Source organism: Antedon bifida, chromosome 6 (genome assembly GCF_963402885.1).
Source record: "Antedon bifida chromosome 6, ecAntBifi1.1, whole genome shotgun sequence".
Taxonomy (NCBI): domain Eukaryota; kingdom Metazoa; phylum Echinodermata; class Crinoidea; order Comatulida; family Antedonidae; genus Antedon; species Antedon bifida.
The window spans coordinates 12,750,239-12,774,737 of NC_136231.1; the positions used below are offsets into that span (position 1 = coordinate 12,750,239).

The following is a 24,499-nucleotide window of genomic DNA, read 5'->3' on the forward strand; positions in this document are numbered from 1 at the left end:
GTTAGTCCTGAAGTACCAAACATCCCGATAGCAGGACTGAAGCCATTATGAAATGTATACAACCGCTGGACCTTCTACAGTAACTTCTCCAATATCCAAGAAAGCAACCTAAGGGAACATTATACTTACCCGTTGATTAAGTTAATTAACAATTGGGATGAAATATTTTACAGTACTTTGTACTTAATTTATTATTAACATTAAAACATATTTTAGTGTAAATTAAAAATAATTTTATTTTATAGTTGTTTATTTATAATTTAATTTAGCATTTACTTAAACTATAGGCTTAATATAATTAAGTTAAGTTATCTTGCCCAGTGGGCTAGTCACAACAAAAACAAAAATCAAGCCCTGCTGAAATGGAAGCCTTATAATTCTTTTTTGCACTTTTTTTTATAAAAAGAAGAATTATCTGCAATTGCGCCATTGGCTGCAACAGTATTTTTAATTAATGATTTATGGTTTTTTTTCAAATAACTACTGCATATATCACAATATATCACTTTTTAACAATTAGCCAGTAAATCATGGTCTGGTGTTAACATTCTGAATTTTCCACTGATGCAGTGATGCCTGAATTTCACTACACTGCATAAAATATTAGTAAGCATATTATAAGATTACCTTTTCCTTCAAATAGAATACAGTAAATGTCCATCTGGGTCTTGTCTTCTAATATGTGATGCTTCAAAACACATATCCAGTCGTCTTCTGTTGGTCATTTTGAGATTTTTTTCTTCTGAAGAAACAATAACAATTCTACTAATTTTTTAATTAATTATTAATTATTAGGTCGTACAGACAGTGACCAACAACTTTATGTCTTGTCTGAAGAATCACCCAAGAACACAGACAAGTCAGCACAGATCTCGAATTATAAAATATTGCTTATTGAATCGATCAAAAGATGTGTACGGCGTAACAGTTAGCGTTATTTAAATATTCCTTGTTTTTAACTATATAAATATTGACTTTTTGGAACTGAAGTTGATTTATAAAAAGCATATAGGCCTATTTACATCGTATTTGTTACATATAACCCTGAATAGTCTTTGGTTTGGTGTTTAATATAGGACATGCGGATAGATTGTACTGTATTTATTAGGTATTGGTATATAGGCTAGGCCAATACTAGGATGATAGGTCCCAGCATGTAGGCTAGCCTGCTGGGCCTAAAAAAAATAAACCTTAAACCAAAATTACATTTCCTAGTTTTTAGAATGAAAGCTGTCAACAGAAAAACCAATTGATATCTAAGCTAGGCCTAATTGAATATAGGGTCTTCGGCCTAGGCTAGCTTGATACTAGACTAACGATATAGCCTATAGTAATAATACTAGGGGCCTAGCCTAGCTAGGCCTTATAGGCCTAACCCATTCCCATAAAAGAAAGAAGAAGAAAACAGATCTGTCATATAGGCCTAGCTAGCCTAACTAGGCCTAGAGCTATAATAGACTATAGGCCTAGAGCTAATACTAGGCCTAGGCCTATTATTATGATTAGGCCTAGGCCTAGCCTAGGCCTAGGCCTATTCTATTGTTGCAACCACTTTACCTTAAAAAAAACAATTTGTATCCAAAGCTAATTTGATACGAAGACATCCTTCCACATTCCAATAAAAAAACTACTAGCTAGGGGCCTATAGGCCTAGCTAAGTATAAAAAGTGTATTGCTATACAATACAATACAACGGATAGGCCAGCTAGGCCGAAATCAAACTTCCCCGCAGGAGGTTCGTGCAAAAAAAACACTTAAATAGGCCTAGGCCCACACTTTTTGAGACTCGTCAACTTATTGTTTAAGAATGCAGATATTTTTTGCCCCGTCGATATAAAATATTTTCCCGTAGAAGTAATTATTAGTTTATTACTAATTTTTCTGTTAAGGTAGTATAAGTATAGGATTTGGTAAATCATTTAATACAAATAAATATAAGTAGAACCACCAGAACTATTTCCGCTATACAGCCCTATTTAAAAATGGCCTGGTCTAAATTAACATTCTACATTGTTAAGTATCAAGAAAATATTGAAAACAACTTTTCCAACTGGGATGCTGATGGCTTTAATAATGTTGATAACTTGTGGGAATCCTGGAAATCTATTGTTGTTTCTTCAGCTAAGGATGGTATTGGTATTAAGAAATTAAGTAAAAAACGTAAACATTGGTTTGATAATGAAGTTAAAAAAGCAATAGCAGAACGAAGAGAGGCTGCTCGTGCTCATAGACGCTCAGTTAAATTAGATCCCAATTGTGCTCACACAGATAATCTGTGGCAATCTTATCAAGAAAAAAGGATACATGCCAAAAAACTTATATCTAAGAAAATTACTGAAACTAGGGTAAATAAATCGGTAGAGATTGCTAATAAAGGAGGACCATCCTGTAGGGACTTTTGGAACATATTAAAAGGGTCTAATGACAAACGTAGTAAATCAGGCATTAATTGTGTAAAAATCCCAGAATCAGATGAAACTACTTGTGATAAAGGAAAAATACTTTATTTTGTTAAAGAGTATTGGGAGAACTTAGGTAAGGCTAATAACGATTATGATTGTTTTACATATTTAACAAAGCGGGCGGTTGATGAGATGCGTTCTAAAACATTAGGTAATGATAACGATGACGAAAATTTACTATGTGACATTAATATAGACCTTGATATAATCATTGAGGCACTTGCCATCGCTAAAAATAATAAAGCTCCGGGAGTTGATGGAATAACCAATGAGCTTTTAAAAAATGGTGGAGACGCTTTAGCGGCATCACTAGTTTGTTTATTTAATAGAATTATCAAATTAGAAACAATCCCAAGTGAGTGGAATATGAGTATCGTTGTACCAATATTTAAAAAGGGAGATCGTAAAGACCTAAATAATTATAGAGGCATCTCATTAACATCTTGTGTTTCCAAAATATTTAACAGAGTAATCTCAATGTATATATCTTGTTTTGTTGAAAAAGAAAATATACTTTCGGAAGTCCAGGGAGGCTTTAGAGCCTATCACCGTTGTGAAGATCACATCTTTACATTGAAAAGTATTTTATCTTGTCGTTCAATTGAAGGTAAAACTACACATCTAGCTTTCCTGGACTTCCGAAAAGCATTTGATAGTGTATGGCGTGATGGTCTCCTAAAATGTGCCTGGGATACGGGAGTTAGAGGGAAAATTTGGAAAATAATAAGCTCACTATATGACAATGTTAAAGCAAAAGTAAAAGTGGGGGAAAGCATGACTGATGAGTTTAATATCCACAAAGGAGTAAAACAAGGGTGTGTACTCTCACCAATTTTATTTTCTATATTTATTAATGAATTTGTTAAACTTCTTCGTGAAAGCAATTTCGGGGTAAGAATGAATGGTGTCTGGATGGGAGGGCTCTTTTGGGCTGATGATGTTATATTGATTGCTAATAATGAAAGGGAAATGACTGAAATGTTAGAAATTGCCAATATATTCGCCAAAGAATGGAAACTTGGTTTTAATCATGAAAAATCAAATGTCATGGTTGTTGGAAAACGCATAAATAAAGATAAAGAGTGGAAATTAGGTGAAAAATCGATAAAAGAAGTAAATAGTTATAAATATTTAGGGGTCTATATTTCCTCAAACATGAGTGAACATTCACATTATGAACATGTTATCCAAAAGGGCAACCGGCTTATAGCTTATATCAAAGGTATCATAGCTAACCTTGATGACTTTAACCGGGTGTACTATGGAAACATACTGTGGAAAACCATTGCAATTCCTTCAATAAATTATGCTTGTAGCATTTGGTATAATAATTCCAAGAAGGATAACGAAGACCTAGAGAAAGTGCAATTGCAAATGGCCCGCTTTCTTCTCAAAGCTCCACGGTATACTCCAAAAGAGGCACTTTATGGTGACCTTGGGTGGGTTCCATTATCCAAGTTACACAAACTGTCCAGAGTTAAATTATTTAATCGTTTTATAACTATGGATGACCACAGGTGGCCTAATATTGTACTTAATTCTATGCTACAATTGAAATGTGACTTTGATCGTTTAAAATATAAATTTCTTAGTAGTTGTGTTGACATATTTGAAAAATGTACAGATATAGGCTTTTACAACAATGTTTTTGATAATGATAGTTTAACTCTTGTTCCTTTCTCAGTCAGCAATGTCGAGCGATGTGTGTCAGAATCATATAAATCAGAGTGGTCAAATAATATAATGCAAAAAACCACATTAAATTTATACTCAAAATTGAAACCTTTCCCTAATTTAGAAAAATATTTACTTGATAAAACACATTTTTATGAGACAAGTCTGAAATTTAAATTAAGATCTAACACTCTACCTTTAGATTGTAAAACTTATAAATGGTCCAATGATGTGTCCGGTCTTTGTACTTTATGTGGGAATGGTGAAATTGAAGACATTAAACATTTTTTATTAAACTGTAAAGCATTTGATAATATTAAAATGAAAGAATTATCCATTCTACAAAATAATCTTGTGCTCTGTAATGATTATGACACATGGAATCGTTACACAACAGCCAGTGCTGATGATAAATTACAGTATATTTTAGGTGGAGATTCTATCGCGATTTGTAAAGAATCTGAGACCTTTTTTGATTTGTTTTGTAAACAATACACAAGAGCTGCATGGGAGAAACGGTCAGAACTTAAATCTCCCAATATATAGATTGTTTTTCTTTTGTATTGTTGCTTTTATATATGATTTGTAAATATTATACACCTGTGATAACAACTATAGGTCTTCAGTACCTGATGTTGAAACACAATGGTTTGTAATGTAAACTCTTTACTATATATTTTATGTTTATTTTTATATACCTTTTTAAATTATCAACTCAAACCTATGATACTGTAGGACAATTTAATACAGTACCTGTATTACCATGTTGATAATGATTTTTCTTTTATATTTTTGCAAATAGTTTAAGAACCTGTATCCGTCATATTATGTATTGTTATGTTTTGATGTATTATGTTAATTTGGATGCACCACTTCTGTGTGTGCCACCGATGCAAAGGTGTAATTTCCTAATAAATTATTATTATTCTACCTACTAGGGAACGTAGGTTGGCCGAGGCACTCTGCTTGACTTTCTAGGCCCCCCACACTACAAGTCCTAGGCCTACCCGTTAGGCCAATTTCTCTTGCGTTGTGGTAATAAGGATACGCAGCTAAAGTGAATTTCCTCCGCTACACTGAACCACGAGCTAAGCCTACATATTTACCGATACTCGTCAATTTATTTTTTATGGCATCAATGCTACACATTTTGCCCATTGATAATACATTTTCTCGTACTAAAAGTACTTATTAATTTAATTCATTATGTCTATACTTTATTTATTTAGATATTTAGTTTCCGTTTCTTGTTGAATAAACTGCAAATAAATAAAGCTATTGTATTTCTAAAGGTTCCTTTAGCAAAATGGAATCATCTTTCCTATAGTATATAAGAATACAAAAATATTTAGGATCTCGCTATTTATCTGGGCGATGTAGTCTGTGGGGTTAAAGAATACTCGAGCGGAAGAATACAACACATAATAACCAAATCTATTACCAGTAAAACAGCGTCCTCTCTTATTATTTCGCGTAGGTTTCAAATAACGGGGAAAAAAAGTTAAGTAATATCTAATTAATGACTAATAATTACATTACATTTTAATATTTAATAGCATAAGTGTGTTCCACTCATAAAAGAGTATTTAATTCCAAAATTGTAATACAGTATATCGAAAAGTTAGATTTTTATTAGTGATAGAAATTTAGTATTATTTGGATAAAATAAAACTGTAAAAACATCATTCAAAAACCATCGTGGAAAAATACTTAACCAACTTCAATTTTGTTCAAATTGGGTAATTTACTAGAATTTTAGAGGATTTGGACATTTTTTATTTTTCAAAATATGATGCCTATGGTTCTACTATACATTTACAACATTTTTTTTACTAAAAGTGCGCCTAAGTTATTTTAAAAAAAAAACTTGATACTAGTATTTTTCTTTTACATTATAACATTTGTGTAGTAAATTTTTCTTCTCATAAGCTATTATAGTGTAGGCCTACATTTATATTATACTAGAACCCCTCGTTTAATTGGGAACAGCTCTTTTTACTATTTCGCCTTAAGTTAACGTCTGTTTTTTAACATTCGCCATTTACATTGCAAATTATAAATGGTATTATTATTTTTTAGTGGATTTAGAATAGCTAGAACATGTGTGATAGTAGTTTTGACTACACTATATCAGGGAAGAGTGAGATTAAAGCAGTCGTGAATTAAAATTTCAATAAAATTTGTCAACAAATATAATTTTACTATTTCGCCTTAACGTCTGTTTTTTTAACATTCGCCATTTAGGCCTAGGCCTAGGCCTACATCGCATTATAAATGGTATTATAATTTATACTGGATTTGGAATAGCTAGAACAGTGTGTAGTTTAAACTATACTATATCACGGGAATGAACGTGAATTAAAATGTCCATAACATTTGTCAACAAATATAATTTTGCGATTTCGCCTTAACGTCTGTTTTTTTTTTACATTCGCCATTTGCATTATAAATGGTATTATTTTTATAATGGATTTGGAATAGCTAGAACATGTGTGTAGATCTTTTCCAGATGGATTTCTTTTCGAGATTTCTTTCAAACTAAATGAGGGGATCTGCTAGGTTCCCGCCCGGAGAAATAGTTTTTCTTACAAGATTTGAATAATTAACAATATCAACATTCAACAGTGTGGCGTGTTGACCGCAATGAATAACAATACCGTCTTCCCCACTACACCTGCACCAACTCATTTGCATAATAACGCACCGCATACCAACTGATCAATTTTGTATAAGAGTAGCAATCAATGGGTTGGTTGGATGGCTGCTGTTGTTCATCATTTAATTCATTGTATCAGTTGTTTTGATTTCTCATGATCAATTATTCACTTAATTCATTTCATTTATTCATGATCAAACACAGTAAAATGTAGTACATGGTTTGGAATAATGTTCGTTTGTTCAAAGTTAATAATTCACACAGAAATTGTGAAATTATTTATTACAATAATGCATATGTATTTAAATAAATAGAGAGAATACACTAGCCAGGCTAGGCATCGGCATCTTTACACATTTCTATTTATTTGTTCCTAATTTTCTGACATAACTTAGGTGTTCTTAAAATTGAGGGCGCCAAACATAAAATTTACGAGATCGGAAAGAGGCGGGAAGCCAAAAAAAATGATGGTGTGCTCCCTTGCCTCTAGCACGGTAAGGCTCTCTCACAGCCTTGGGGGTACCACACATCAGATGCTTTGATGTTATTGCCTCATAATGTGTGGTGGAAAGGGGGACGTTTTAAATCTGTGAACCCCAAACACAGAAGCTCGCATAGCTTTAACTCTTTTCCACCGACCGGCATGGGGTTTGAACCCACGATAATCGTGTTCCACGACGCTCTACCAACTGAGCTATCCGGCCCTCTGGTTAATAGCAAGGTTAAAACTAGATTCGTTTCCTCAAAATTACGTCATGAATATGCAAATTTATGACGTAACGATTAGAATGACGTAATATGAAGCGCGTATAAGACTATACTATTGTCACCTTTTATTACTCGTGTACATTGTGGCATAACGGGTAGTGCTCTAGTAACTATCGTTTGGATTGAATTCTCTCAGCTCTACTGGCTGGGGTTCGAATCTCTACGGATTTCTTTTTTTAAAATAAATATAAAATGCTTTTCTTTTATTTTGAAAGAGAGATATTTAGAGAGTCAGGTTAATTTAGGATAATATAATGTAAAAGATTAACAACATCAAAATTCAACAGTGTGGCGCGTTGACCGCCGCGAATGACTAACAATTGAATGTCAGAAAAAAAGGAATTATAGTTCTCTTCGTCACGTGCTTAGAAAAGAATTTATATCTCATCGTTGGTGGTATGTCGGCGTTGTTATGCAAATGGGTTTGTACAGGTGTAGTGGGAAAGATGGTATTCCAACCGTTTTAAACCAAAATATCGGCTAAATATATTCTTTTTTGCGTTTCAACATATATGTTAATGATTCCAATTACGATACAAACTTTTTTTTTATTTTGTAGGTAAAATGGCAGATATAACACTTTTTGTCTTTCCCCTTAACGTTTTCATACCACAATCGCTGTGCTAAGGGGAGTTTTATTATTACCCTTAAGGCCATTTTACACTAAAAAGAGGGAAGTAAAATCAACCGATTGACCCCTATCTAAGTTTATTTTCTGTCAATCCTTAAGGCTACAATTTTTATATAAAACAAAATAATTAAATGGTTAAATTCTGTTTCACCAAATTTATAAATAATTCTAGGTCCTAAAGAGGCATGTCTTTTAATTTGTTGTCGGTGTCTTCTATTCTAGGCCTAGAAGGTCTAAGTGATGCGGCCTTTGCCGCCTGGCTGGGCGTGAGGTGAGTTGGTACCAATTTTAAAAACTAGTTGCATAGGCCTAGTCAGCTAAGCTAAAAGGTTAGGCCTAGCCTATTATAGTCGCCGCATAGTACTGTATATCGCTATTAATTAGGGCCAAAATAAAATAACTAGCCTAGGGGCCTAGCTAGGCCTATTTAGCTTATCTTTCTTAGGCTAGGCCCTAGCCTAAGCCTAGCTAGGTAGGCTAGGCTAGGCCCTAGCCTAAGCCTAGCTAGGTAGGCCTAGAATAGGCCTAGTAGATATTCGCCCAGGATTCGCGTATGGGTGTTAAACGGATGATCGGGCCCACTTTTGTATGCGCACCAAACAAAAGGAGGCCTCCAAATAGCCATAAATAAACACAGAACTAAATGGCCATTAAACTAGTTTAGTATCTAGTCAAGTATCAGCCGCGCAATGTTTTTATGAATATAGTAAATATTAATTAATTATTAAACAGCCGATAAATTCTAATCAATGTGTCTTAATACAAAACAAATTTTACTAATCTAACATCTAGTTTTAATGATTAATTATAATAATTAATCTTATATTTCTTTTGTTTACGTATTTTCTTATTTCTGCATATCATTATTATACATGATACCCCAAACAACAAGGCTCATCTCATAAACACAATATTTCCCGTTTTTTTAATTGTACTTCTTCATTTCTTATGCACTTGGAGTTTATAACTTGATACAGAAACCATAATCCTGTTATCGATAAAATGAATATTAATTATTAATATTGGTAATAGTAACTAATAATAAATAAACTAATTTCCAACATTTAAAAAACCACAATTTGCAGAATAAAACCAAAACGGAAACAAAACAACTTTATTTATAAAAATCACACATACTTATTGGCACATGTAAAATAAATTTAAAAAAAAAATGTACTGGCATAACTGACGGCCGCAATAACTGGTGGCTGAAATGATCCCAAAAGAGTTATGTTGTCTGGTACTCGTTGTGTTAACATTAATAATGTCTTTTTCCTTTTCATATAGGCCTAGTGTCTGATGTGTTGATGGAGTAAATGTTCTTGGGCAGCTGGTTGCAGTTTTTCTCATTTTCTATGGCTATATTGTTCTTAGTTGAGGTCATATTCTAAATATGTAATTTGTATTGTCATGACGTTGAAAATATTTAAATAACAATTGTCCATGTGGTTTTTAACATCTTTAGATTCATCAGAGATTCATCTGATGTCCAAATCCAGTAAAAGTATTGGATTATTTTATTGATGATTTGTTCTACTGTACAATCATGTAAGAATTAGAAATCTGGCTACTCGCTCAAAGCTGCTACAGTAATGTACTGTGTTAGGAATACTATTAATTGAATCTAACATACACTGGATAGTTCCTAATTTCAGTCTGTTACAGTATTAATTTTAAGAATTTTATTAAGGAACATACTAGACTAATTGTGCTTCATATTTTCATATTCATACCGGTAATTTTTTTAAAAACATTTGACGTTTTTAACATGTATGAAATCTATCTCCAGCAGGATCAATTACAGGACAATTGTTCTTGTCTTATATGTGATGATTTTTATGTATAAATAAATGATCATAATGTAAAGAAAAATAAATTAGAAACATTGACATTCTAGCTGAAATACTTTGAAATATTTAATCACTGAATAACTTAATAAATTACACTTTAATATTGTGAACATTTCCAAATTGATCAGCTTGTATTATACCATGTACCGTCAATTCTAATAGTAACCCACACTCTAATAGTAACCCCCCTTCTAGTAGTAACCCAACTTATAAGTCAATCTATAATAATAACCCACTACTACTACTAGTAACCCATGGTGGAGGTTATTATTAGAGTCACAAAAACTATTGAAAAAATGACATTAAGACTGGTCGTTTATTATGCAGCAATATTTTGAAAATAAGGAGATAATGCATGTTGATCTCGAGAGGACTGAGTGTTTTTGAGTTTATAAAATAAAGTTCAAACAAATTTATTTATTCGTACTGTTTTATTATTTTTCTATGATTTGCTGACCGGAAAAGTTGGGGTGGGTTACTATTTTCAGGTGCCTTACTATTTTCAGGTGCCTAATTTAAGATTAGTAATAATAACCCACTACTCCAATAGTAATCCCCCTTTCCCCCCCCCCCCCCACTTCTAATAGTAACCCACCCTAAAAAGCAATCAAAAAATAATAACCCAGGGTTACAATTAGAAGATTTACGGAATCAATTAGTTTAAACTAATTAATACATGCTATAGACTATTGTAGCCCAAATATCAAATTACACTTTTAATATTGCAAACATTTCCAAATTGATCAACTTGTAGTATATAACCATGTATCAATTAGTTTAAACTAATTAATCCATGCTATAATCTATAGACTATTGTAGCCCAAATATCAAATTACACTATTATTTATAATAATAACAGCAACCGGGAATCCACAAAATGTTAGGATTCAGCCAAGTAGCCTTTTTTGCAATTAAAATCTCATTACACGGAATCTCTTCGATGTTATAGAACACACTTCTCGTAGGCGTGTTGAATATGCGTGTAATAGCGTGTTGTATAAACGCGCCCTTAGGTGCAACAGCCTGACAAATTGATATGGTAACACTATTAAAAACAAGTATATCAATCAGAACGTTAACATACGTTATGTTATATCTATTTTCAAACCTTTTAAAATCAAAAACTCATCAGCATCATTTTTTCATTCTTAACTTTCATCCTTATAATTATCCAATTTTGAATTGAGAATCCAGGATTTGATGTCAACAATTTCGCTACCTCTTTCTTGCCTGCAAAATGAGAAAAACAAAAATGCAATTATTCTATCATCTCTTACAGATGTATTTGTCCTAAATTTGTCCTATTTTGATGTCACATAACAGCTATCCACTTGGAATCGAGAAATTGAATATTTGCGACCAACAACCGGCCCATATTTTTTAACTACTGTAGTACTGTACTTGTTAAAAAATAACACTATATTGATCTCTTTCCCTTTAATGTTCAACAATATTCCAATTAAAATGCTTAAATACAGAAGTATAGGCCTACAGGTACATATGACAACCTCAGACATCCATCCTATATTAGACTGGGTTCCAGCCCGTAAATTTTGGCACATATGGCGTTTTATACGTATAATATCGATTTGCATGCCCGCAAACATCCGATAAGAATGACGTAGGTTATCATATCATATGTGCCAAATTATTTATCTTTACTATTTACGGGCTGGAACCCAGTCTAATCATATATATGCACTGCTCTTTAACCAATTGAATGCTCTTTGGCATGTGAAGAACGAACCTTTTTAAATATAAACTTACCTGTGAGATCGTCATGGTTGTATAGGTCATCTCCTATAGTAGTAAACAAAAACAATTTATAACATTAATATTTTATACATTTTCGTTCTTGATACATTGTACATTTGTGTTTTCAAATGTTTTGCTGCTAATATTGTAGTAGACTTACCTGATGTTGTGGCAATTTCTAGTTGTCCATAACTATCAGCATCATCTGCTGATAAACAACAATAAAATGTTAAGAATGTAATGTTTACGAAAATCTAATTTGTGTCTGATAAGTGCCATTTCCGGCATCTACAGTTGCACAACTCTTAAACATTTCTTATGACACAGGGACAGATTGGAATGGAAAATGGGACATGGATTAATTAATTTTAACACTAAAAAAGAACTTCATAGAAAGAGTCAATCTTAATTTCACCTCACCTCAGCACCAGCTGGTATAGATTTTTATTAGTAATGTTTTATAAGCTTACCTGTGATGTTTTCTTCTTCTTTAAAAGTTTCATCTGCTGATCAATAATAAATGAAAAGTTAACAATTTAATATATTCCTAATATCTATCTGTACATTAAGTACTTTGATTGCACTGATTGCATTGAAGAACTTAAGATCTACCATAAAATTGTTTTCCATGTTTAGAACCAACAAATATATGGTCTTGATTTTATGGCACTCTGGAATTGTCTCTTCTATTAGCAAAAGAAGTATTCTCATTTTACATACTTTGTTTATAAACTATATTAAAGCTTACCTGTAAAAGTATTCATTTCTACTTCTAGGCTTCTGGGTTATCTCCTATAGAAAAACACAATAAAATAATTAATTAAAAAAAATTAAGTTTTCTTATTCTTCTTACCTGTACAAGTGTTGCCACTTGTTAATTTGACAAAATTTGCTGATTTTTCAATTACCTACTGGCAGAACAGGTAAGTAAAAGATATGTACTGTGTGGGTAATAAGCTGTACGGACTATATAAAGGGCAGGAAATATTTTGAGATAATCTAGGTTTTGGCGAGATTCTGGTTTTTAAGGTGTTTATGCTTTGTGAGAGTGAAGTTCGCATTGTACCAGCAACAATGCCTATTTTTTTTTTAAAAAGATGCGCCGTGTTTAAAACGTTTTCACCCGCAACTACAGCAATTGCATTATAATTCTTTAATGTTGATATGTCCTTGGCTATTGGCTGTTCTTGTGGCCTCGAAGTCTCTGCTGCCTGCTTTTTATTTTGGGCATATACCGCATCACATGCTTGTGCATATCTAGCACTTTCCTGATCTCCTGTGATTTGTGATCATTATCTGTTATTAAAAACAATCCACTTAATATGTTCCCTTATAGAAGTATTTTAACACAACTTAAAGACTGTCTGAACCCAAAACAAGTAAGTGCCAGACAAAAAGCCTAAGGAAAAGCCTAGAATATTATATTTATCCTTGTTTGACCAATGTTTGACCAATATTTATCCAATTGTTCTGGAGGTTGTCTTTAATTTGAGGTGATTTATACAGCCGATGAAATCAAATTTGAAAGTAGTCTGTAATTGGATTTTTATGGGAGTGTCGACTTGTAGGTACTTTTGGCTAGTCTTCAACATAAGTTGCTCTTAGAGTGGATACGATAGTCTACAATTGAAGATGCTTTTAAAATTGGGGTAGGGGGAAGTATTAATAGAAGGTAGTGGGTTAAATAGAGGGAGACCTGCATTGAATATTTGAAATGGACTGTAGTCTTCAAAAAGAAGTTGCTCTTAGATTGGATACGTCACTAGTCTACAATTGATGGTGATTTTTGAATTATAATGCAGTATTAAATAGAAGATGGATGGTTAATTAGAGAGAGAACTGCATTGACAATTTGAAAATGACTTATAATTAATTAAAAAATCACCAACCTTGGAATCCAGATGTTCTGCAATATCCGTTGTAAAATCTTCAATTAGATTAAACTGAACATTAAATTTCTCCAAAACTGTTACTGTTGATCTGCGATTGATATGTGGAAAACACCCTCAATGACAGAAAACTCTGTTGAGTTGATACCTTCTAGCGTGGATGAGTTGGAATAAACAATGCTGAATTCAAAGAAGTAACCACTTCCCGACAGATTAATGGCAAGATCAGTGAAGTTGGCCCAGCCATGGATTATATCTACAGTGTTGTTGCTGACGAGCTCTGCATCAGATACTCCTGGGCATTTTCCATGGATGTGAAGAATGTCCCAGATTTTGCACAATTTCAGCCTGAAAAAATCAAAAAATCATTGAATAATTCCTTTTTTTCGTAGAATATTTGTATCAAACCTATGGTGTATTACCAAAGCTTGATAGCCTACAGTATATTGGAGTTTAGAAAGAATTGTGTTAAAACCTACACTGGTATCCAATATAGAGATGCAAGGCTGAACCTCAAATGGATGGTTCTCCATAGCATCAGCCGTAAACGTATACTCATTGTGCTTTGGGTCACTAGATGCCTCTTCTTCAGCTTGCTTCTCAGAATACCTGTGAACCAATTAGTTATGTTGGTTTGTAATGATATAGGCATTATGGTTATGTTTGTTGCACGCCACACATGAGAATACAATTTAAGACTTTGGACAAGACGATACAAGCCAGTTCTATACTACAGTAACTCTACAGAAAACTCTACTTCAACTCATTACTTCTTAAAATGTGACTTACGTTTCATTGCCTGTACTTGGACCTCCTGTTGTATTTGTTGCTCTCACACCCCTTGTTGGGTCTTCGGCTGGGGGAGAAGGATCGGTCATTGCTAATAACCTCAACTTCAAGACTCTCGTACAAAGTACCGGTTTGTGCTGCATTAACAATTTCTGCTTGAAGGTTAACTAACTCATCATGTTCAAGGGTTGAATTGCCTGTAAGGAAAAAATATTAATTATTGTTTAGATGTTAAAAGAATAGGTAATTAAATAAAATTCAACTCATTTCTAAACATATGAAACTGAAAAAAGAAGAAATCTGGATAGATTATGTGATACTTTAATATGGTTAAAGAAAGCTATTTACTTATTATATATACCAAACTGGCAAGATTGTTAACAAGATCTTCTTCATAGAAAACATCAACAGGAGCCACACCAAAGTCAACCATTATAACCGGTGTAGTGATGATGTCAATTGGGTCACTACCACGTATAAGTATCCAAAGAGTCTGCCAATCGCGATCAAAATAGTTCTCGCCATAAATGCTGGAGTCAGGAGTTGGCATGAACTGATCGTTTGGATCTTCTGGAACCCATATTTCTCTTTCTATTAATGGCAATGATGTCGAAAGAGTTGACAATTTTAAATATCTTGGACTTACATTTGATTCACTTATGTCATGGAAACAGCATGTTGAACAAGTAGCTTCTAGAGTATCACAACGTATCAGTATTATTCGTAGATTAAGATATTATATTCCAAATTTTGCTTTAAGACTACTTGCTAATGCAATAGTATTACCTTGTTTTGATTACTGTAGTAATGTTTGGTCAAATTGTAACTTAGAACTTGTTAATCGTCTTCAAGTACTTCAAAATAGAGTAGCTAGAATCATTCTTTATGCTGATATGTACACCCCTATAACAGAATTGATGTCCTCACTAAAATGGAAGAGTGTCCATGACAGATGGGAAAATGATTTATTAATTATGCTATTTAAATGCCTACAGGGTTTAGCACCATCTTATTTAACAAATCTATTCAAATTTATGGACACTTTTCACACAAAAAATACAAGAAGTCAATCAACAAAAACTCTAAAAATGTTCCAGCATGGAACAATATTTATGGAAAGAGAATGTTTAATTATAGAGCATCAACCTTATGGAATAATCTTCCTGTACATATCCGTAAAAATTATGAGACACTTAGTCAAGTTGAATTTAAACATCTTGTATAACTTCTATTGTACATAGTTTTAATATAGCTTTTACTTTTATTTTTCTTGTATTTTTTTTCCAAATCTGGACCTCTTGGGAGACCAGTACTTGTGTATTGAAAGAGCTATTCCAGAATAAAGAAAGATTTGTATTGTATTGTATATGAACATATCTCCATCCAGCTGCCCGTTATTTGACATGACATAGTGACCTTGATGGTACACATCTAAGCGTTGAGGATTGGCATACCAGATGCCAACAACTATTTTCTGATCTGGCTGTGTTCAGGAAATGAAGTCATAACGTTTGAGGATTCGTTGAACTCTCATATACATCTCATAAGTCTCTCCAATTGCAACGATAGACATAAATGTGCTGATGCGCTCTTGACATGTGTACCCATGACACCAGCCGTGATCTTGTGGTCCATTGATCAAATCAACATAACCGTTAGACCCAATGACGATTGGTGAAGACGTCGTAATTCTGTGTCAGGATCAAGACTTTCAATAATCAACATAGCGTAATCATAGTCATAGCATTCAAAAGCCTGCCAAGATTCATGCCATATGCAGTCTTCTGTACCAATGATACCTTAATGAAAAGAGCAGATTATATAAAAGATCACAGCTACAACACAGTGATTCTCCTACTCCTCAAAAAAGGGATGCCACAATAAAATTGCGTGCCCAGTCTCGGTGAATGGACTGGTCTTGTTTCAAGAGTGCAACTTTAATAGGAGGAAAGATTTAGGGAAGAATCACAGTTCAAAAGCTAAAATTCAACATTAAAGCAGACAACCAACCTTTATGTGGACATTTTTCATCATAAGGAATTTTAAGTCCACGTCTCGGATCTCTATCCCACTCGTATGGAGAATCAGGAATAACATAACCAGGCCGTGATCCTCCTAGAATTCCACCATCTTCATCTCTGATCATTGCTTTCTTAAATGCATCACAATCCATCTCCACGCAATCAGAAAGATTAACTTTACTGTTAAGATTAAATGAAAAGTGTAATGTATTGAACTTGATTAATATTACTTGCTACCAATTATTTAAACTTCCTTCACCTGTTACCATATATATTATGTTAACCCACTTCTATATAACCCTGGCTACTTAATGGTCACTAATGGCTAAAGTAGACTCTCTGCTTAGACCACTAAACATTCCACCTTGACAGATTAATTACCCATTACCGATATTGTTATTATAATATATAGTAAATGTAGAATAAAGAATAAACACTTCAGTGCTAGCTTTCAACTATAACAGAACTTGTCTCTCTCTCACTTATTTGTATTGTAAATCGGTACATTACAGTGTCGACGAGAATGGCCCTTATTGGCAAAATTGAAGAATTTATTGAAGGAAGGGAAGATTGGTCACAGTTTGTTGAGCGTTTAGACTTTAGACTAGAGTCTGAGGAAGAAGAAGAACAACAGGAAACTGATTGGCGGTACGTTGTCAATAACCAGAGGCTCTACGCAATAACCAACACGATATTCTACCAACAACAGCAATCTAACTGGATTTCACACTGTATTCGGAGACAGAACTATGATCCCTGCGAAGTTCTTACATTTTATGACCAAAAAAGTAAATTGATAGGAAGACCGAGCCCAAGTATACTTCAGAGAACTATAAACGCTAGTCAACTAGACCAAGACTATAAGGAAGTGCTTCCAGCATCTTTTATAGAAGACAATAACTACTATGTCCAGTAGTCATTAAGTTGATTAAGTTATGTCTTGATGTTTAATTTTAATTTTAAATGTAAATAGGTTGGGTAATCATCAGGAATAGTCCTGAACAGGGAGATGAGCGCCCTGCCCACCGATGAGTTTCGGGATCCCTTTGACCCGGAGGGAGAGTACCCGTCAGGGTTACAGGTCCCAGGTTTTTAGTTGTTTTTAAAATTAATTAGTGTTCCATGACCTTCTCATCAAAATTAACGTCTCTCATAAAATTAAGAAAAGTTGTGCTATGTCAACATAATGTCAATGACGGCGAAATGTCCCCAATATTGGGGATAGCTATGAAAACAAATAAGTAAGTAAGTAACTTGTATTTCAAGGCAAAAGAAATTACTACAGAGGAGAAGAAACAAGCAACACTGTTAACAGTTATTGGCCCATCATCTTATAAGCTTTTACGAAATTTGGTTACACCAGAAAAACCCAAGGATAAAACATTCGATGAGCTGGTAACAGCTATGAATGGGCATCACAGTCCAGTGCCTAGTGAAATTGTACAGCGATACAAATTCAACTCACGCTTTCGACGTGATAATGAAACAGTGCCTGAATTTATGGCATCGCTTCGATCGATGGCAGAATTCTGTAACTTTGGAGCCTCGCTCAATACAATGTTACGAGATCGTCTAGTTTTTGGCGTCCGTAATCACGGAATTTGGTCTTTTGGCAGAAAAAGCACTGACACTGGAAAAAGCTGTTGAAATTGCAACTAGCATCGAAACTGCAACAAGAAATGTAAGAGATCTGGCGCAGCCAACCTCTGCAGCTGCAGTTGAAAATGTAAACAAAATTGCTTACAAAAAGAAGTCAAAATTTACGGAATTGTTCAAAAAATGTCCAAAATTTCCACTTTTTAAACTTCAAGAATTATGCTATAATATTGCCATTTATGCACATATATTATGGTAACATCATCTTATAAAGCCATATAGTAACTAGTTGTGTAAAAAAATAAAAAGGTCTAAATTTTGACATTTTTCGAAAAATTCACTGCGGGGGACCAAAGGAATTTTTTAGAAAAATTGCCAAATTTTCTTCTTTTTAAAATTCAATAAGTATGCTATAATATTGCAATTTATGCACATATATTGTGTTAACATCATCTTATGGAGACATAAAAACTAGTTAAGTCAAAAAATAAAAGGGTAAGTATTTGGCCATTTTTCGAAAATTTCACTGCTGGGGACCGAAGGAATTTTTCGAAAATTTGCAAAATGTTCACTTTTTAATATCCAATAATTATGCTATTATATTGTCATTTATGTATATATATTGTGTTAACATCATCTTATAGAGCCATAGTAACTAGTTATGTAAACAAATAAAAGGGTCGAAATTTTGCCATTTTTCGAAAATTTCAATGCGGGGGAAAAAAGGAATTATTTCGAAAAATGGCAAAAATGTCCACTTTTTAAAATTCGATAATTATGCTATAATATTGCAATTTATGCACATATATTGTGTTAACATAATCTTATGAAGCCATAAAAACTAGTTATGTCAAATACAAATAAGAAGTCGAAACCATGTTTTCGCTGTGGAAAGAATAACCATTTGCCAGACAAATGTTATTTTAAGCAAACAACTTGCCATTATTGTAACAAGGTAGGACACATTCAATCTGTTTGTCTTAGCAAAAAGAAGGGGAAGCCCCAAACAGTTAAAAATGTTGTGGCAGATGAGCCAAGCGATGAACCAAGCAACATAGCTACAGAAATGTATGAAGAATTATTTGGAATAAAGACCACGTCTAGTCCTCCACCTATGAAAGTTAAGATACTGTTAGATGGTTTGGATACTGAAATGGAAATTGACACAGGAGCCTCGGTATCAATAATGTCGCAGACGAAATTTAGGCAATTATGGCCTGAAAGAAAACTTGAACCATCGTCAGTTAAGCTACGTACGTACACTGGACAAATAATGGATGTTTTGGGTAAAATTAATGCTGAAGTTACATACCAGAGTACTACTACAATATTACCGTTAACGATTGTGCGAACAGATGGATCTACCCTAATTGGTCGAGACTGGCTTCAGTTTATAAAGTTGGACTGGCAACAAATCAAGGTAATAAACCAATTAGATTTAAGTTCACTGCTTGGTAAATACCAAGAAATATTTAAAGATGAACTAGGTACCCTTAAGGGTACTGAAGCAAAAATGTTTGTTGATAAAGAGACAATGCCAACATTTTGAAAAGCCAGAAATGTTCCGTATGCTTTGCGACAGAAAGTAGATGACTAACTTGATCGCTTACAACGAGAAGGCATTATTGAACCTATACAGTTTTCAGACTGGGCTGCACCAATAGTTCCGGTACTTAAGGCAGATAAATCTACCATTAGGATCTGTGGTGACTACAAAATTACTGTAAATAAAGCAGCCAAAGTTGATCAGTATCCTTTGCCCCGAAGAAAAATTTACTAAATTGGACATATGTCACAAGCGTACCAACAATTACTCTTGGATAAAGATTCTCGAAAATATGTTGTAATCAACACTCAAAAGGGACTTTACAATATACACGGTTGCCGTTTGGAGTCTCTTCAGCACCAGCGATTTTCCAGCGTGTCATGGAAGGACTATTACAAGGAATTAAAGGTGTTACAGTATACCTGGACGATATATTAATTACAGGAAAGAATGACTTTGAGCATTTCGAAACTCTTGAAACCGTCCTAAAGCGACTGGCAGATGCTGGACTTCGTCTAAAAAAGAGTAAGTGTGTTTTTATGGTTATCTGTTGGTTATTTGGGACACCTGATCGACAAAGAGGGATTCATCCCACAAACGCCAAAGTGAGAGCAATTAAAGATGCTCCAGAGAGCTTATTTGGGATTATTATCTTATTATGAAGTTTTTCATAAACTTAACTGCTAACTTAATTGCTCTGTTATATGCCTTACTTCGTAAGGATAAAGCTTGGAACTGGACAAATTTAGAACAATCTACTTTTGATAAATCAAAGGAATTGCTACTTTCCTGCAGAGTACTTGCACATTATGATCCAAAAAAGAAAATAATATTATCGTGTGATGCATCTCAATATGGAATTGGGGCGGTACAGAAAGACCAATCGCATTTGCATCTAGAACACTTGCAGAAGCGGAAAAAAAGTATTCGCAAATTGAGAAAGAAGGTTTGGCATGCGTTTTCGGAGTAACGCGATTTCAGTCTTACATTTATGGTAGACATTTCACATTGGTAACAGACCATAAGCCATTGCTGGGTCTTATTAATGAGGACAGACTTGTTCCTAGCCAAGCATCAGCTAGAATCCAACGTTAGGCACTGAAATTAGGTACATACAAATATACATTAAGATTCAAACTGACAAAGTCCCATGCCAATGCGGATGCCTTAAGCAGATTACCATTGCCAGGAAAACCAGAATCAATTCCACAACCTGCCGAAACTGTTCTATTGATGGAGCCAATGAACCAATCTCAGTTTCCACAGCAGATATTAAAGGTTGGACGGTTAAAGATCCAACACTTTCTCGAGTTCTTTACTACATTGAAAAGGGTTGGCCCAATACTAATCCAAAAATTGAAAACTTGCAACCATATTGGATGGATCTGACAAAGAGAACTCTCTACACAAGATGGATGTATTTTGTGGGGAAATAGAATTGTTGTTCCACAGCCTGGTAGAAAACAGTTGCTACAAGCACTACATGACGGTCATACTGGAATTGTCAGAATGAAAAGTTTTGCTCAGGATTCGTTATGGTGCCCTAATATGGACAAAGACATATCAAAGCAGTGCGATACATGCCAATCCAATCAAACTTTACCACCTAAAGCACCATTGCACCCATGGAATTGGCCAAATAGACCATGGTCACGATTACATATCGACTATGCTGGACCATTTATTGGAAAAATGTTTTTAATACGATGCATACTCAAAATGGCTTGAGGTAATTCCGGTAAATTCCTCAACGACAAATACCACAGTGGATAAGCTCAGGCTTATATTTGCATCGCATGGATTGCCAGATAAAATAGTATCCGACAATGGAACATGTTTCACCAGTGATGAATTTCATACATTCGTAAAGCGAAATGGAATAAGACATTCTTTAACAGCCCGATATCACCCATCATCGAATGGTCTTGCGGAACGTGCTGTACGCACATTTAAAGAAACAATGAAACGTATGAAAGATGGATATATCGAAACAAAAGTCGCAAGATTCTTATGTTGTAATTTGTATGTTCTTGTTATCAGTTTCTTGTTTTTAGGACCCAAGTGGAAATAAGTTTTTAACTTTTCTTGGCATTCCTTGTAATCAAGGCCTGTTTTTTCCGTGCAATTGTTGGCAGAAAAAGCACTGACACTGGAAAAAGTTGTTGAAATTGCAACTAGCATCGAAACTGCAACAAGAAATGTAAGAGATCTGGCGCAGCCAACCTCTGCAGCTGCAGTTGAAAATGTAAACAAAATTGCTTACAAAAAGAAGTCAAAATTTACGGAATTGTTCAAAAAATGTCCAAAATTTCCATGTTTTTTTCCTGTTTTTTCCGTGCAATTGTTTTTCTATTTTCTATGTATTATATTTTATTGTTTTTTAACCTTGATTACCAAATAAAGTTAAAAAAAAAAACAATTCAAGATTCCTATTTAAATATAGAAATACACCTCATAGCACAACTGGCAAAACACCAGCAGAATTACTGAATGGCCGAAAATTGAAAACGCATTTTGATCTTTTACACCCTTATCAAGCAGATCGTGTTATCACTCAACTTGAAAAACAGAAATTAGCCCATGATCGTCATGCAAAGAACGCACTTTTGTAGAAGGAGAGTAGGTGTATATAAAGAACTTTAGAGGACAAAATCTGAAATGGTTACCCGGAACAATAATATTAAAATCCGGTCGCATCTCATTCAAGATAAAACTAGAAGATGGACGAGTTTGTCGTCGTCATGCCGACCATATCAGGAAGCGTTATAGGCCTGTTCAAACTCAGGATACAACAGCTTACAAACAAAGATGATACTCCACAATTACCTCCAATGCCGTCAAAGCACAGTCTATTACTGCTCAGTATTGTATTGTAAATCGGTACATTACAAAAAGTATTGTAGGTAAGTGTACTAGGTTGATGAAAATAATGCAACTAGCAAGTAAGGATACACAATGATTTACATTTACGTAACTTGGATAAATGCAAGTGGTCCGTAGATATATAGGATAAATACTATTAGTACTTACCCTAAATTAGGTATATGTATGTAAACTCTGTTCTTGTCTCTGACTGTTACCTTCTTTGTACAGTACCTACAGCGGACATTGGGTGGATACCATCATCATTTGATGGATTGGTCATAGTAGCGTAATGATCTTTCTTACACGCAGTATCAAAATGAGCGAATGTGACATCTATTGATAAGAAAGAGCAAAATACCTTTATTTTTAAATGAATAAGTATGTTGAAATATATTCATTTGGTAAGTTTCACCAAAAATGTGTTCCGATATTAAAGACATATTTTATGATAAAACAGTACTAAGGGACAACCTCAACATTACAGTGGTGATAACTTGGATACAATGGCAATTTTATGTTATCCAAATAAGCATTCAGCTTCATGTGTAAACAGTATGAGTATACGTTTCCTGCAATAGAACTCAACTGGTTTGTCCAAGTAAGGACTAGGTTTGTCCAAGTAAGGACCAGATTATGTCATGCTTTTACATACCTTGCAATCTTGTGCTTCCAGCAATAGCTGGGTAATTATGTATACCATGAAATGGAAAAAATGGAGCACCATTATCACCAGACATGAAATTTGCCCTCACGTATCCAGCATTTCCATTGTCTGGACCACAAGGTGCACACTGTTTTGCACTTTGACCTGCATTCTCCGGTTGATTCTGAAATATTTACATGAAAATGGGAAAATGTAATATTTTAATCAGAATTTATAAATTACGTGTCTGATTACACAATGGAATGGCATTATCAGTACACGTTAAGAAAAAGAAGGTAGAAGAGTAAGAAAGTCCTTTGAAAAATTTCCTTATGAAAGTCAAGTATGCATATATAATATCTATACATTGATTTTATTTGACAGAATGCAAAATATAGTTCCCCAAACTGACAAAATAATAACATTTGAAAAACAGAAATAAAATCTTTTAAAATGAATAATAAAAATGTTCATATTTATTGAAAATGTTTATATCTTTTTTTTGTGTCTTTTTTGGGTTTCCAACTTTTATTTCATCGTCATTAACATTGTTCCATTCATTATGATTTTTACATTTATACATTATCTAATCTAATTCATCATAATTGCTTAATTACAGTATTCGGTTTGTAACATGCTACAAATGTTTATATTCTTACTGAACCTACCTGTAACTCATCGCAATCAAAGAACAGGCTTGTACCAATTATAAACGATGACTACATTCTCACACATACTTATCAAATGGCATCACCCCGATGTTGTTGTCTAAAATCTAAAATGTAAGTTACTATATAAGGAAAAGAGAAGTATTTTGGTATTGCTTACCTGCTCCAACTGTGTGGTGAATTACATTATCCTGAATTGCATCCCGATAGCAGGACTGAAGCCATTATGAAATGTATATTCACGTACAAACGATGGACTTTCTACAGTAACTTCTCCAATATCCAAGAAAGCAACTGAATAATGTGGCTCATAAAAATCTGAAACAAATAAATAAGTGTCACTATCGAATGAATAAGTGCCAGACAAAAACCTCAGGGAAAAAAAAGTTACATTTACAGAACTAACACTTTCCAATGTAAGAATGTTCCTTTATAGAAGTATTTTAACACAACCTGTGTTATTATAATGTATTATTCTGGTCCTCAAGCTTTACTGGAAACTGAGGAAATTCGGATTAGGCCCTCCACGGACCCTCGACAGCCAGCAGTGCAGCGCCTACCAGATCAGCACACCGGGAGACAATCCCCTACTTTTTTCAAACAGTGTACCACGTTCTTTAATGTGCACTGTTAAGTACACAGGACCAACAGCTTTACATCTCATCCGAAGAATAAGGCAATTATTT

The 24,499-nt window shown here is 33.9% G+C and overlaps 2 long non-coding RNA genes across 3 annotated transcripts; both read right to left on the reverse strand.

Annotated features, from left to right (window-relative positions):
• Positions 1–10,728: 10,728 nt before the first annotated feature.
• On the reverse strand, positions 10,729–13,835 carry LOC144845773 (uncharacterized). 2 transcript variants are annotated; one of them, XR_013612586.1, is made up of 6 exons: positions 13,686–13,835; positions 12,545–12,588; positions 12,267–12,302; positions 11,957–12,004; positions 11,809–11,841; positions 10,729–11,271 (listed from the first exon to the last, which is right to left on the reverse strand). It is a non-coding gene; the product is annotated as an uncharacterized LOC144845773 (long non-coding RNA). The 2 variants fall into 2 exon arrangements; XR_013612587.1 differs by lacking the exon at positions 13,686–13,835 and having other exon boundaries at positions 12,267–12,299; positions 12,545–12,590.
• An 8,861-nt stretch (positions 13,836–22,696) lies between these two features.
• Positions 22,697–24,017, reverse strand: LOC144845784 (uncharacterized). Its single transcript, XR_013612589.1, has 3 exons — positions 23,974–24,017; positions 23,155–23,329; positions 22,697–22,835 (listed from the first exon to the last, which is right to left on the reverse strand). It is a non-coding gene; the product is annotated as an uncharacterized LOC144845784 (long non-coding RNA).
• Between the last annotated feature and the right edge of the window lie 482 nt (positions 24,018–24,499).